Source organism: Elephantulus edwardii, unplaced genomic scaffold, assembly GCF_000299155.1.
Source record: "Elephantulus edwardii isolate Elephantulus edwardi_28Jun2011 unplaced genomic scaffold, EleEdw1.0 scaffold00045, whole genome shotgun sequence".
NCBI classification, from domain to species: Eukaryota; Metazoa; Chordata; class Mammalia; order Macroscelidea; family Macroscelididae; genus Elephantulus; species Elephantulus edwardii.
This window is the reverse complement of record NW_006399795.1, coordinates 11,698,145-11,712,837: the sequence shown is the minus strand read 5'-3', so window position 1 is coordinate 11,712,837 and position 14,693 is coordinate 11,698,145.

Sequence of the window (14,693 nt, the reverse complement as noted above, 5' to 3'; positions counted from 1 at the left end):
ACATTTCCCACTTGATAGATTTCTTGCTAAGTGTTCTCAAAGTTTCTGTGCCTAGAATCCATCAGGAGAGTAGATCTGAATGAACTCATAAATCTTTAAGTCATATATGGAAAAGCTCCGCATAAGAGAAATAATATAAACTGGGTCAGCCTTGCCCATCTGAGACCCACAGGTTTATAATCACTTGGGTGAGGATAATTTAAACCACCAGTGGGTCATGAGGAAAAAGACAGTGAATATAAAAATGCTCAAGTTTGTGAAGAAGGTTTTCTTGCATACCATGAAGAGATCACATACATAACATAAACAAAAGAAAACTTGTTACTGTAAAGTCCGCTATTACTCAGGGCAACTCTGCATGGTAAAAGGTGAAATTTTTCTATAAGATTTTTCGGGGGGTATAAGCTTTACCAAAGTATATTCCCAAGTCTTTCTTCCATAGTGCCACTGGACAGCTCATGAAGCTAGTTAACTCTTACTAATAGCTTGATCCCATAGTAAAATATCTGCTGAGTCACCAGTGGCAAGAATGGAAACAGTTTGGATCTGATTGTCTGAAGTCCTTGATAAAACTAGAGTTAGATTTGTCTTAGGAGGTCTCTCTTCTAAAATAGAATCCTCTAGAAACATAGATTTTTATGTGTGGAGCAGGTCTGTGTCAGAGCCTCTTTGATATTTTAACCCCCAAATATTGACAATTGTAAAGAACAACTCTCTAGAAACTTCATTCTTGTCTGATGCAGCCTGATCACTCTGGTTTGATTTTATCATTATCAGATTCTAAGGTTTTCCAATAAATTCCTTTAGTACTGATATTGTAGCTTTTGAGTTGGCAGACTGTCCAGAAACCAACCTTACAGCTTATTGTTACCAGAGGGAATTGGTGAGTAGACTTGGCCGTGTGAGATGAACTCTAAGTAGTATTAAATGTCTTTCTTTTTTTAAAGTTTTGAAATACTTACTTTGAAAAACTTTGGTTTGGGGGTTTAGTTTTATGCGCATATGGTGTTCTTTTAATTTTCTAAATACTCAAAACTTTTTATAAGATAAGAATGGCTTCAGAACTGATTACCTTATGCTACAAAGACTTGATAACTCCAAAATAATTGCTCAGGATTATGCACTATGAATATCTATTATGCACTCTCCCCTGACCTCTACACTATAATCCTGGGAGTTTGGTAGCATAGTTGCTAGAGAGTTGCACTGTTCCCCCAGAGACAGTTCCTCTCTGGCAGTTCGAATCCACCTGTGGTTCTGCTAGGCAAAGATGGGCAATCTCCCTCTGTGTGATTTACAACCACTGAAAACTCACTCGAGGGTCAGCTGTGGGTCAGTTCTGACTCAAAGGCAGTAAGTTCCATTCTTAAACAACTCTATGCACCATGAAGATGTACAGGAATTCTGAAGTTTGAAAAGTCAGCTAACACTACCAATTGAGTATTTGGACCCTCAGCTCCTTGGTTGTTATACTGTTGTTGTCGTTGTTGATTGCCTTTGAGTTGACCACGATTCATAGTGACCCTATGAACTGATATAGTTTATTTTTTATTTGCTTTCCACTTGCACTTGGATTGTCCCCTCTGAAGTCAGAGGGGGAAAGGGAAGGCCTCGGAAAACATCGCTTCCCAGTCAGTCAACTTCTTTTGAAAGCTGATTCCCAAGCTGAGATTGTATGAAGCGACTTGAGTGAGGTTCAGTTGACATTTCAGGAACCGTCCTGTGTCTCAACGTTAAGGATGAGGAGAGGTGACCATCACCCAGAGTGTCCACTGCCCTGTACATCTCCAGCTGTGGTAAAAGGGGATGTATGAATTTTCAAGTTTCTGAATGAAACAGAATTTCAGAAAACCCACACCCTGCTTAGAAATCGAGAACATTGTTTCCCTAACACATGTTGCTGTTGCTGTTGTTGTTATAATCTAGTCATAATCTCGGGTCATAGCTGACCCCTCTACTGGGTTTTCAGAGATACTAAATGTCATGGGAATAGATTGCTAATCTTTCTCTCATGGAGCAGCTGGTGGATTTGAACTCTGTGCCTTTGGGTTGGCAGTGCAACTCCTCACCACTAAGCTACCAGAGCTCCCTTGAGAACTAGAGAAGATTTTGTATGTTTTTGTCTGTGTCTTCTGTCTCCTTTTGGTAGCCTTGTTTATATGGATCTTTCCTTCCTCTAAATTCCCTAGAGAATTGCAAGATGGCAAGTGTTGGAGCCCAGGGCTGGGGAACCGTTCAGTTAAAATTATTTTGATGAAAAGCAAAGTAGCAATAACAAAGCCTCATGTGAATTCTAATGACCTTGTTGATTATGTTTTCTTAATATGCCATTGATAGATAGAGCAACAGAGCAATCAGGAGACTAAAAATAAGAATTTTAGTCACTCTGCACATGCATGACTAAGCGGGATTTCATTCAATGTGAGATAGATGCCATAGGTGTTAAACTGACCCTGGAGGACATTTGATTATCTGTTTCTTATTTCCCAGCATTACATTGTAAATGTATTTAAAGTCATTAATTTTTTTTCTCTCTCTAAGGAATCCATGTTGACTGCAAAACATTTAGAAAATGCCAAAAGCTAAATAGAAGAGAAACATCTGAAATCCTTCAATTACTGTTTAATTTGGTGGAAACTGATCATTAAATGCTGAATAAGTGGGGACGAGTCACAAAGTTCTAGCCACAGTCACTGCACTTGACAAATCTGGTTCCAATGTATGTTTTAGAAAGAGGAAGTCCAATTAGCTTTTGAATCTATCTGTGTCAGTTTAATTGTCATTGGCTACACTTGCCACTGGTCATTAAGGAGCGACACTGTGATTAGGTGGGGAAGGAAATGGACTATTTGGCTGTTTAGCTTTCATATTATTCAGTGTCACTTGGGGTACACATCTGGGCTTTGACATGGGATAGACATAAGTGTCAGAGAAGTATCCAAACTAAGAACTGAATTTCTCACCAGTGGCATTTATACGAAAGTCACAGATCTGAGCTAAGAACCCATTCCCTTTTGGAAACTTGTAGCGTATCAAAGTAATACTTGAACTGACTGGGTCTCTTTGCATACACTTAAAGATGGATCGCCTTTGTCTTGGCTCCTCTGCAGCTTGCCAATGGAACTAGAAACTCCCACCAAGGAGATCCAGAGCAGAAGACAAAGACGTAAACAGCAATGGCCACAATGGCCTGTTTTTCCTAGGCTTTAAGTTGAATTTTTTTTAATGTTATTTCTTCCTCCCTCTTTCTTATATAGAAAAATCTGCTTTATTTTTGTTTTACTAAATTATTTTCTGTTACAATAAACTGTTACCTGTTTGTTTGGACTTTTACATGGAATGTTTGTTATTTTTCAAAAGAAAAACAGACTTCTCTAACTTTACTTATTATATGCATCTCCATGCCACAGCTGTCTCTATACACATATTTATATGTGTGTCTTTGGGAAGAGAAAAATGACTGTAGTTTAATGTTGTGCTTCTCTTTAAATGTATATAATAATCATGTTAATAAATAGAAAAGACACAATATATTTGGTTAGGGAGCAGGGAGCAGAGGGACAGATGACTGAGGGTAGTTTCCCATGAACTTTCTTTCAAGTTTTTTAAGTGGCTTCTGTATTTCAGAGCTATGCATTTGGGAAGTACTGTGTTACACCTATCTCAACTTTCTGTGTATATTTATTACTCTGATGTTGCTATTTTGAAACACCATCACTACCAAAAACACTGTAACATGGAGAAAGGGGGGGGGGAAATTACTGAGCTCAGGCCATGACCTCAAAGGGGTTTTAAACAGTTTTGTAAAATGCTATGTTTTTAATAATGTTATAAAATGGCATAGTCGGGATGGGAGTGTCAGAGACAGTACGATTGACACAGGACAGAGTAGAGTTTAGGGCTGTTGTACATAGGGTCGCTATGAGTCGCAAGCGACTCGACGGTACATAACAACAATAACAACAGCAACAACATCTGAGACTTGCTCTAAAAATGTGGACATTCATGTTTTTATGTTGCAGCTTAAAGATTCTAAATTCTTTCCTCCTTCCTTCTTTCCTAGTTCCAAGCCACTGCTTTGCTCAGTTAAACAACTAAGAACATGTTTCCAAGTTCTGAATTTTAAGTGCTGGGGTTGGTTACTATTGAACTTGAGTGAATGAGGAAGTTGCCACAACACTGTACTGCTGATCCTTGAATCCACAGGTGCCCAGGGAACAGCGATGGGGATTCTCCTTGCTCTTTGATGGACCATCCGAGTACAAGTCATACCTTCAAATATTGCTGCAGAAGAAGCCACTCCCTGGGGAAAGAGATCAATCCAAAGCTTATCATTGCATGCCCATGTCCAAGGTCAGAAATTCTAAAGGATCCCCATCCTTAGTGCCAGGAGAACACTTCCAGGTTGCATGACATTTACAGACAGAAGACAGACAACAGAATCTTGTTTCTTCCAGACAAGCTCCAAAACAAACAAACAAATACAAACCAGTTGCTGTTGAGTTGTTGCTACGTCATGGAGAACAATGTGTACTAGGGTAGGACTGTCTTCCAGAAGGTTTGTAGGGGCTGAGTTTTTAGAAAGAAATTGCTAAGCCTTTCTTCTATACTAGCATATATATTTGAACCTCCAGCTTTTCAATTAGTATGCAAGCATGTTAACTGTTCTCAGAGACTTCTCCACACCAGCTCAGACCAGCCAAGTTAAAGTGGGCCACTCATTCATCGAGACCAATAGCCCTCAAACAGGTGATTTTGTTCTGCAGGGGCCACTCAGTCATGTCTAGAGACCTTTTGGTTGCCATGACTGAGAAGGAAGGAGAAAAGACCAAAATGTCAGAAGAGACTCTGAATATTGCACTAGAGTGCCGAGAAGCCAAAGCAAAGGGATAAGTCAAGAAGTTAAGGAGCTGAATAGAAGATTTCAAAAGGCATCTCAGGAAGACGAGGCAAAGTAACTCAATGAAATGTGCAAGGAGCTGGAGTCAGTAAGTCAAAAGGGAGGAACTTGCTCAGTATTTCTTAAGCTGAAGGAATCGAAGAACACATTTAAGCTGTGAGTTGCAATGCTTAAGGATGCTATGGGCAAAATATTGAATGATTTGGAAGTATTAAAAGACTATGGAAGAAGTATAAAGAGTCATTGTACCAAAAAGAATTGAGTGACACAGAAGAAACAACATATTAACAAGAAGCAAAGGTGATGAAGGAGGAAGTTCAGGCTTCTCTGAAGGACTTGGCAAAAAATAAAGCCCCAGAAATTGATGGAATACCAATTGACATATTTCAACAAACAGATGCTGGCCTGGATGTGCTCAAAAAGTTGTGCCAAGAAACCTGGAGGACAAATACTTGGCTAACTGACTGGAGGAGATCCATATTTATTCCCATTCCAAAAAAGGTGACCCAACAGAGTGTGGAAATTATCAAACAATATCGATAATATCACACACTAGCAATATCCTGCTGAAGATCATCCGGAAACTACTGGAACAGTACATTGACAGAGGACTCCCAGAAATACAAGCTGAATTTAAAAGAGGTTGTGGCACTAGAGACATTATTACCAATATCAAATGGATCTTGGCAGAAGTCAAAGAGTACCAGAGGACAGTCTGTCTGTGTTTCATTGACGATGTGAAGGCATTTGACTGTGTGGGTCGCAACAAATTGTGGCTAACCTTGAGGAAAATGGGAATCCCAGAATACTTGATTGTGCTGATACAAAACTTATCCTTGGTCCAGGAAGCAGTCCTCAGAACAGAACAGGAGGGAAACACTGCAAGTTTCAAAATCAAGAAAGGAGCATATCAGGATGCATCCTGTCTTCATGCCATTTTAAGCTATATGCAGAATGGAGGCAGGGCTTTATAAGGAGGAATGTGGTATCTGGATTGGAGATCGATTCATCAACAACCTATGTCATGCAGATAACACAACCTTGCTTGCTGATACTGAAGAAGACCTAAAGCACTTGCTGCAAAAGGTCAAAGACTGTAGTCTTCAATCTGGATTGAAGCTCAACATCAAGAAGGCAAAGATTCTCACCACTGAGCCAATTGGCAGCACCATGATAGATGGAGAAGAGATTGAGGTTGTTAACAATTACAGCTTGCTTGGCTCCACATCAACACTTTTAACACCAGCAGTCTGGAAATCAAAAGAAAAATTGCATTGGGAAAATCTGCTGTCAAGGACCTTTCCAGAGTGCTAAAAAGCAACAATGTCAGTCTAGAGCCTAAGGTGAGACTAATGCAGACCATGGTCTTCATAATTACTTGTTATGTTTCAGAGAGCTGGGTGATAAATAGGGATGACAGAAGAAGAATCAGTGCCTTTGAATCGTGGTGCTGGAGAAAAGTCTTGAACATACTATAGACCACCAAGGAAACAAATAGGTGTGTCTCGGAGAGGGTGAAACCAAGTTTCTCCTCAGAGGTTAGGATTTTGACACTCCATCTCACATACTTTGGGCACTTGTCCAGAAGGGACAGGTCCTTGGAGAAGGACATCATGCTTGGAAGGGTGGAGGGACAGCACAGGAGAGGAAGACTCCAGATAAGAGTAATTGTCACAGTGACTGACTGGGTCAATGAGAGTTGGTGTGTTGGAATTAATGAGATGGGCTCAGGACAGGGCAGGGCTCAGTACAGAGCTGCTGTACATAAGGTTGCTATGGATCACAGGTGATGCAATGGCACATAACAACAACAATGACTAAGAGAGCAATACTACTAGTGCCTGGTGGGTAGAGATTAAAGGACACTCCTATATGTCTTTGAGTGCACAGAGTAAACCCCAGTTGCTGGTCATGAATATAAGTTGTAGTTAAGAATGAGAAATTCTGTTTTTCCACAAGATGATGTTAGGATCAATTTCAGGTCTACCAGGAAGGAAAAAGACTGGGCTCTTGCTAAATATGTGGCATGGTTGATTCAAGTCCAACTCAACAGCCCATGTGACAAAGTATAACTTGCTTCATAGGGTTTCCCGGGCTGAAATCTTTACAGAAGTAGAGCACCAGGCTTTCCTCCAGCAGAACTGCTCGCTAGGTGTGTTGAACAGCCAGTCTTTCAGGTAGCAGCTCAGTGCTTAGCTGTTATACCACCAGGACCCCTTGATGTGTGTTCACATGTGAAGCCCTGGTATCGGCTGCTGGAATTGTGCTTCCCTTAGAGAAGCTGTTCTAAAGCTTGGTCTGTGAGAGCAGGGCTTGTAGAGCAGTCTTGTGTTCAGTAAACCACGTGGCCTGGCCCCAGGAGCAATTTGACATCTGCAAAGCACATTTTAACTTATCTGATGCAGCTCACATACATTCAACACACACTTTTACAGAGATGAGCTGCTAAAGCTTCATACTCACAAAACCCATTATTTAACCAATTATTTTAAAACTTCCCGATAAAGAGATTGTTAGATGCTTTCCAGAGTATTAAGCACAGTCTTTTACAGGAGTGCATTTCTAAAGCTTCCTACTCACAAGCCCACATTTAACAGAATTGAGCATATTATGGAAGTTCTGAGGAGCTCCGGTAATATAGCACGTTAAGTGTTGTACTGCTAACTGAAAGGTCTGGTTCAAATCCACCCACTGCATCAAGGGAGAAAGAGAGGTAGTCTCCTCCTGGTAAGAGTGATAGCTTTGGAAGATGGTGCCGAAAGCAAAGAAGGAAACCCCTGCCTTTCCCAAAACTGAAGCCAAAGCAAAAGCATTAAAGGCCAAGAAGGCAGTTCTGGGAGGAATCCACGACCACAAAACACAGATGATCAATATGTCACCCACCTTCCAGTGGCCTAAGACACTGAGACTTCGAAGGCTTCCAAAATACATCCAAAAGAGCACCCCCAAGACAGACAAGTTTGACCACTATGCCATCATCAAGTTTCTCCTGACCTCTGAGTCAGCCATGAAGAAGATAACAACACACTTGTGTTCATTGTGGATGTCAAGGCCAACAAGCACCAGATCAAACAAGCTATAAAGAAGTTCTGTGACATTGATGTTGCCAAGGTCAACACCTTGATTAGGCCTGATGGAGAGAAGAAGACCTCTGTTCTACTTTCACCTGACTATAATGCTTTGGATGTTGCCAACAAAATTGGGATCATATAAACTGAGTCCAGCTGGCTTGTTTTAATACAAATTTTTCTCTCACACATACCCCTCAAATAAGTTACAGCTTTGGAAACCCAATGGAGGGTCACTGTGAGTCACAATCAACTTGATAGCAGTGAGAATAGAAGACATAGGCACTATCAATTGTCATTGATGGTGTACATGAAGACTCAAGAGGACATATGTCCTGTCCACTGCCTCCTAGTCAAGGAATGGTGGGCTAAGTTGTACCCAGACACTTTGAGGTCCTGGGAGGTCCATTTTGATTCTCAGTGAACCCTAGTTGGCAGAATATAACTGCTCCATAGGATTTTCACCTTTCAGAAGTAGATCACAAAGCCTGTCCTATGAGACACCTTAGAGGGCATATGAACATCCAACCTTTTGGCCAGTAATCAAGAATGTAGCTATCTGTGCCACACAGGACCTCTCCTAATCTTTGTGACTACAAATACTTACAAACTCATTACAGTTGAGTCAGAATCAATGTGTTTTCAGAGGCTGTAAGCTGCGTGAGAGGAGATTGTCCATCTTTCTTCTATGAAACAGCCACTGAATTCAATCCATCTGCCTTGGTTGGCAGTGTAACTCACTACCCACTAGACCACCATCATCCCTAAGATTATAGGACATAGCGTCATTCGTCCTAGGAAATGTTTCCATCATGTAATTGAACTCCCAAGTTCTCTGTCCAAGCTTCCTTCAGGGGACCACCAGCTGTCATTGGCAAGCAGCAGTCAGGGGCTATCAGTCAATGCAAATGAGCCCACCTACACATAAGGACCCCTCGCTATCTGTCTACTTAGAGTGGTGAAGTCTCAGCTACCTCTCAAAGATAAGAAGCCCTGACATTCGGAAGCAGGTTGTAGTGTTCCTTACAAATTTGGGATGATGACTTGTTGTTATAGGTTCATGTGAAACCTATACCTAAACCAAGAAGCAAGGGAACACTACATGGCTGGACTTTATGAAGGGGAATGTGCCATCAGGATTGGAGGAAGACTCAGCAGCAACTTGAGTTATGTGAGTGGCACGATCTTGACTGCTGAAAGTGAGGAGGACTTGAAGCACTTGCTGCAGAAGACCAAGGACTACAGCCTTCAATAGGGATTATATTTCAACACCAAAAAGAAAAATCCTCACCACTGGGCCAATAGGAGGAAATTATGCAGGAGAAGTTGGAGCTGTTACTTAGATCTTACTTAGATCCATCATCAACACTTTTGGTATCAGCAGTCAAGAAATCAAAAGATGTATTGCATTGGGAAAGTCTACAGTAAAAAATGTCTTAAGATACTAAGGAGCAATGATGTCCATTTGAAGATTAAACTGAGCTATGTATCTGAGAGCTGGACAAAGGATAAGCATGACAGAAGAAAAATTGATGCCTTTAAGTTGTGGTGTAGAAGAGTGCTGAATATCCCTTGGAATGCAAAATGAACGAACAGTATGTCTTGGAGAAAATGTAGTCAGAGTGCTCCTTGGAAGCAAGGATGACGAAGCTTCATCTCACTCACCTTGGGCATGTTTTAGGAGGGGTTGTTCCTTGGAAAGGGACATTATGCTTGGAAAGCAGAGGGTTAATGAAGGAGAGGAAGACTTTCAACAAGATGGATTGACACAGTGACTGCAGCAATGGGTTCAAGTATGTCAGAGATAATGAAGATGGTACAGAGAGGGACAGGGTTCAGATTGGTTGTTCATAGGGTTGCTATGAGTTGTACTTGACCTGAAGGCCCCTAACGACAATTATGTTATTAGGTGCTTTTGAGTTGCTCCCTCAACTCATGATGACAAGAGGATAAGATGCTGTCCGGGCCTGCACTGTCTCCACGATCAGTTGCAGATTAGGCCATTCAGATGCAAAGGGTTTTCATTCATTGACTTGAGTTTTAGAAGCCAATTATCAAACTTTCCTATCCCATTTGTGTTGGTGTGGAAATCTCCAATGAAACTCAGCACCACAGTGACACAGGAGCGCCCACTGATGACTGTGATGGCTGTGAATCAAGTGCATTGGCTGAAAATTGAACCAGAGAGTCCCTTATGGAAACAGAGAATTCTACCATTTAATAACCACTGTCCTCTTGAACAAATCTTATTTCGCCCCAATTAGGTGAGAAAGCAGTTAAACACTGTCTTGCATATACCGCATGCCTCTAGGTAAGATCAATATGGGATTCACGTGTGGCCTTGTCCAGCACCAGGACTGCTGTGATGTACAAACCTCTACTCCACCTGCCTCGATGCCTGAGTGAGGCCATTGTCTTCCCTTCTCACATACTCTCCAGAAGCCTGCATTTCAGAAGCTGTGAGCTGGCAGATGGCTGAAGTGTCCACTTACTCCCTGGGGAAACTCTCCCCTGAATCAGTGAGGGGCGTAATGCCCTCAGGCGTATTGATAAATGGGATACATAACTGTCTTTAACAAGCAGAAAAAACAATCCCTCTTTGGTCATTTAACTGATTTAAACAAATCAACAGCCTGGATACCATTAAAATAAACTCAATTTGCTCACCGGTGAGAAGGGGAAATTGGAATTCTAGTATCCATTTGCTAGTGTATAGAGCTCTTGCTTTTGGAGAGAAGCCAAGAAATTAACTACGGGGCCCCAATATGGCTGAAGGAATTTGGCAATGTGGACCAGAATGGGCTTCCAACATGCAGACGCAGCAGAAGCCTTTTGGCACGGGACAGTGGCTGGGCAGGCTCCTTTCCAGCCCCAGTTTAGATGGGGCGAGCATTCAAAAGGACAGGCACATTACAGAGTAAAACAGTGTAACATCTCTTTAGTATGTGTCGCCACCAATGGCAGGGAGGTCAAAAGCAACAAGGAACAAGAGAATCTCAACATTTCCCCCCCTCTTAAGGCAAAGCCAGTTCAACAGGCTGGCAGGCAAAAATTTTTTCTGGGTCTGGTATAAAACCCAGCAGAAACAAACAAGGCCAGGCTGGTGCCAAGTTGGGGGAGATGATAGGATTCTAGATCCTACTAAACTACAGATGTTCTTGGTACCACAGCCATTTGTTCTGTTTTGTAATAAGCACCCTTTCCAATAGATGCTACTTCTGTGCTTTCCTATTGGCTTCGCTTAGGTTCAAGGAAGGATGATAGCTTCCTTGAAGACAATGACTCTCAACCAGGGGTGTCTCTCTGCCTCTCCGTTCCCAGGAGACATTTCTCAATGGCTCCAGAAATTATTGGTGGGCCACAGAGGAATAGGGGTGAGGGAGCCATGTTTCTGACACCCACCAGGTCAAGTTGAGGGTGTTGCTAAACATCCTACAATGTAGAGGAGGGCCACACAACAGAATCACCTTGCTTCAAATGTTGACAGTGCAGGGTCTGAGACATCCTGATTTAGTGAGAATTTGCTTTATTTCTATAGAGAGTGTTTGTGCCTGGGTTCTTAGCACAGAGTCAGGGTCGCCACTTGCTGGCCCCACAGACCTGCCAAAAATCAACCCTCCCCAAAACAGCAGCTCCACTGAGAGATACTAGTACTGTGCCAAGTAACACAGGACTCACTCTCCTCTCCATGCTTAATTGACTTGTTTTAACCTGGCAATTTGGAGTGAATTATCATTACTGGGATGAAATCTGTGCTCCTTTAATCTATCTTAAGATTAAAAAATAAAAAATTAAAAGACAGGGCAGAACCAAACTATCTAGAAAGGCAGTTCCTATTTGTTCTCCTCCACCTCCCTCCAGAAGCAGGCAAGGACCATGGAGCTAGTGCTTTTGAGTCTAAAGGCAACTGCATCTCTCATTTGAGTCCCAGCTGGGCTGCCAAACCAGGAGCAGTTTCCTTTTAAATGTCTGCACCCAGAATGGTATTTTTGCTTTGGTGTCAGGTTGCCAGATAAAGGTGAAGCAGCTGGCATGGTTATATTCTGTAATAAAACTCAGAGGGGGGAAAAGTGAGGGTGGGGGAAAGCTGAATACATAATTCCTTGCACAGTGAGCAGCTGCAAATGCAAAGATTTGTCTCATCCCCCCCCCTTCTTGTTTTGCATCTGTGGTTCCATATTTCTATTTCATTTGTTTGCTGAATTTCCAAGCATCCTATCTAAGGTTTGCACACTGTCTGCTGCAGCGTTGTGGAGTCTTCCCCAGTTAGAATAGGCTGCACTGCTAAATGGATTGGGGCTGTTGGTGGTGATATTTCTTCTGGCAACTTCACAGTGTGATCTATTGGTCTCCTCCCAGCACTACTCCACCCACTCACCTTTGGCAAGACAGTCTGAACTTGAATAGAATCTTATTTGTCCAGATCCAGCCTCTTACTCTCCCTCTTCTCCACAGTTCTCCTGCAGTTCTTTGCTGTGGACTTACTCCTTCAGATTTTGTAGAATCGACTAGGGTAAGGTTGAAAGCATTGAACTAGGAATCCAGGAGAGATTTGGGCAGAGATAGCTAGACGTTCACATTGATGCTGAGGGAGTCTGCACCCATACTGCTCTGTCTTCATCTACCACCACCATCAATCGCCACCAAGCTGATCCCAACTAGTGAGGACTTTATATGTGAGATGATATTTTAAGTGGCTATCTGTTTAGAAGTTGCTCACAAATTTGTCTTCCAAGGTACTTAAATTACCCACAAGACTTTTTGTTAGCCACTTAGAACATTGCTCGTTTGCTCCATCCAGGAACTGCCTCCTGCTCAAAGCTATTAAGAAGGAGCCCAAAGGGCTCTATGTCTATGGAGCTCTCCTTGGTGCTGAAGATGGTTCAGCTGATCCACCATTCTCTTTGAGATCACAATTTGAGGACAACTGGTTAAAATCAGTTACTCTTATACACTGCTCTTTAAGGACATTTTGCACAAAAAAAATATCTCCTGGACAACAGCAAGATAATGATTTATGTTAATGGCAACATGGGCCTTGAACAGACCCCAAATCACCTCTGATTGATTGTTTCTAGTAATATAGTAAGCTTGCTGGAGTTTATCAATGAGCACAGTTGAGTCAGAGATCATATCAGGGTGAGAGGACACTTCACCCTGATTTTGTTAAAGGTGTGTAACAAGGCAGCCTGTGGCCTGGGTTATCATGTGTCCTCTTCATGTCAATGTAGTTGTTAGGTGCCAGTGGGCTGGCTCTGACCCATAGTGACCTTATGTCTAACAATGATACGTTGCTCATTCCTGCACTACTCTCATTATATGATACATATAAGTGTCAGTTCATATTTTCTGAGGGTCTTTTTGTTTTTCATTGACTCTCTACTATACCAAGCACAATGCCTTTTTCCAGGGACTAGTCCTCCCTGATTAGATATCATGTCTAAAAGCAAGTAAGACAAAACCTCAACATCTTAAAAAAAAAAAACCCAAAACAACATTCTAGCTGGCTATACTTTCTGTAATACAGAATTATTTGTCCTTTCTTCTGACAGACCATGGTATGTTCCATATTCGTCACGTATACAATAATTCAAAGGGGCCACTTCTTCAACTTTCCCTTTTTCACAGTTTTTACATGTATATGAGTTTATTAAGTATAATATGGCTTGAGTCAGACAAGTTCTTTCTCATTAACGTAGGTTGTTTTGGGCATTGGAAGGTAAATAACAATGAAACATCCATTTAGTCATCAAGTTGGATTTTGTTCTTTTTAGAAAAAGCCATTGTTAGAAAGTTGCTCCAAGAATATGGTAGGTGCCCAGTGGCTTAAATGAGACCTTCACTGGGCTGAAAGACTACACAGATAGGGGAAGAATGCTTGGAGTATGAGCTTCCCTCAGCCCAAGTACTTATATATGATAACATTATGCAGAAAAATAATGAGAACCATTGAAAGATGCAGCTCACTTTGGGATTGAATTACCACTTAAATCAAACTGACAGTGGGCAGGGGCATGTGGAATGAAATTAAGTAAGGAGCTATATTTCAACTAGGTGTTCTCCAGCAGTGGGTCTCCTCAAGTGAAATAGAACCCAGAGCTTCCAGTCTTTCCCCTGTGATTTATATGAGTCTCAGGGGCTTGTTTGAATGGTCCTAGGTATTATTTCCAAAGAACAAATGAACATCTCATTCTAGAATCAAGGACGCAGGAAGCTGACTTTGAAGGCACTGATGTTGGTAAAGTGTGCAGCAAGAAACACAAAGGTCTACTCTCTTCCATATTTACATCCCAGTTCAAGGCAGACTGGTTAGACTGGAGGAGGTTAACAGACCCATAGATCACAACAGAGCGGGAAGAGCTCAGCCTTTTTTTACTGGAAGTTAAGTTCATTTTTATTTGCCCTCCATGATTCCAAACAACCATGGTTAATGAGGAATTACTTGTCAGACTCAAGTCATGGTGTTCTCAATCACCTCATATATAGACATTCTTATAGATTGGTTCGTGTTTCCCCAAAATGTGTTTTGAAATTCTGATCTCTATACCTGTGGATATGATCCTATTTGAGAATAATATGTCTTTTGCTGTTCTAATGAAGTCCTATCAGTTGAAGGTGTATTTAAAATCTATTTACTTTTTAATAGAGATTTTAATGAAAACTTACAGAGAACTTGGATTTCCATTCATTCATTCATTCATTCATTGTTGCACACTTTCCTCCCT